The sequence below is a fragment of the Nilaparvata lugens genome, unplaced genomic scaffold (assembly GCF_014356525.2).
Source record: "Nilaparvata lugens isolate BPH unplaced genomic scaffold, ASM1435652v1 scaffold4997, whole genome shotgun sequence".
Taxonomy (NCBI): Eukaryota; Metazoa; Arthropoda; class Insecta; order Hemiptera; family Delphacidae; genus Nilaparvata; species Nilaparvata lugens.
In genome coordinates this window covers 4,774-6,820 of record NW_024090948.1, presented here as the reverse complement: position 1 = coordinate 6,820, position 2,047 = coordinate 4,774, and the positions used below count along the sequence as shown (strand labels likewise).

The window sequence follows — 2,047 nt, the reverse complement described above, 5'->3', positions numbered from 1 at the left end:
ATATAAAATATTCTGGCAATAGACAACATTGCAAAGCGAGAGAGAGTAGTGCTATCTGTTTTGTTGCATGATAGAAAAGGACAGCAATCCCAGGTAGCACACCTACGTGTTTCCAACGTTGAAATTTGGTTGTTGAGGTCGAATAAACGTTAGCGGTTGAATTTTTCAACGTTTTAAATACAACATTGTTTTCAACGGTTGATCTCTCGTTAAAACACGTTGAAAACGAGCTTCCAATTCCACCACTCACAGCGCTACAGTATGTAGTCCTTACAAAACGGATCTAGCAACTTTCGTCAACGACCGATCGACGCCATTTCATGTTAGAATTATTTTCATCACGTTGATGAAAGCTGTGAACTCTTTTAGAAGTGTCTACCCATTCCACTTTGACTTGGTAAGTTTCTTTAATTTATTATTTTTATTAAAAAATGAGATTGTTTGGTGATTATTGTCTAAACTTGAAAACAAATATTGTGTGTATTTAGCCTACACTTGTTTACATTCGAGGTTAGGGTTAGGTATATTTGTTAACTGGGCTCTAATTTAATATATTAAAAATTAATATAATACAATAAGCTTGGTTTTAAGTATTGTACATGTAGCCTACTACTTAACTTCCAAATAAATTACAATTACTTTGATTTCTACACAAATATTTTCATTATGCTATCTATGTATTGTTTTTGTCACAGGACTGCTTGTGTTGAGAAATTGAATGAAACTTAATAATATAATGAAAAATATAAATTTTTAAAACATAACCCAATTTAACCTGCAAACAATGGAAGTCTGTTGCTATGGCACTAATAAAGTCTATGTAGGCTAACATCAAAGTGATTGCTTTTAACAAGTTCAGTACCAATAATTAACTCGGTGATCCAAAAAATTAAAACGGGTGCCCGGAGTTCACCTCATAAATATTAACATTTTCCAAATATCGTCATTCCATGGTGACGAAATTTAGCTTAAACTTGTTCATTTTAAAATTTAATTTCCAATTAATTTATGAATGTCTACAACTCATATGTCAAGGATATTTTGATTAATTTCATTGTGATTTTAACTTTTGGTCTAGGTTTACAAAATTTAGTAGGCCAATAAAAAATGGTTAAAATATCGGCATACAACTGTTTTTTTTCATAAAACTAAGTATGTACCTACAGTAACTATTACATTTTACTCATAAATCTAAAAAGTAACTTTTTTACCGTTTTTATATAGAGCCTTATTTAGTTCTATAGGCCTAATGAAAGAGGAGTATTTCAAGTTAAAATTCGTCTATGCTACAAAATTTGGAAACCCAATATTCATACTTTATTCTTAGTCAATTTGAATGTTTGAACGAATATCTAAAAAAACAGTCATCACCTCGCCTTGTGATTCAAAATATCAATGTGTATAACAAAATATTAGATGTGCACTTGAAAAAAATTTTTGTACTTGTCCCTTTATCCCTTTTGTCTCTTTTAACCATGCAACACCTGTATCAAATACTAACTCCTATGTGGTGGCAAAATTTCATCTGCCTTCATATTTATAGAATTTCTCATTAAATTATATTACCTTATGTTTCAGATTCTATCAAACAATCTTGTGGGTCGACTGTGGGCATTAAGACCCAAATTGAAGACGCTATTAAGGATTGGCTAAAATATGGGACAGTATATGAGTATTTTCAGTGGAGAAAAAAAAACAATCTAATTTTGTCGGTAATTAAAAATATCAAGGTATAAAATAAAATATTTAAACACATTAATATTTATGTTTATATTTATATTTATTTTACACAAATATTTAATAAAATATTAAAGTATTATGAAATGGAAGTGGAAAGTTATTTTGAAAGTTCCTTTCTATTGAAACACTGTAATAAAATATTTGTTGGCTATTACATAAATCACAAACAATCATCATACCTGAAAACTAAAATGTAGGGGGGTTTATACGATGCCAATTGACAAGACAATAATATTGTCTTCTGAAATGTACAGCTGGTGTAAATTATCAATTGAATCTTTTAATTCTAAAACCATCATCTAGGCAT

General features: G+C 29.6%; 1 long non-coding RNA gene across 1 annotated transcript; it reads left to right on the top strand.

The window, feature by feature from the left end:
* Nucleotides 1–217: 217 nt before the first annotated feature.
* On the top strand, nucleotides 218–1,687 carry LOC120355858. Its single transcript, XR_005573850.1, has 2 exons — nucleotides 218–397; nucleotides 1,579–1,687. It is a non-coding gene; the product is annotated as an uncharacterized LOC120355858 (long non-coding RNA).
* The last annotated feature ends 360 nt before the right edge of the window (nucleotides 1,688–2,047 follow it).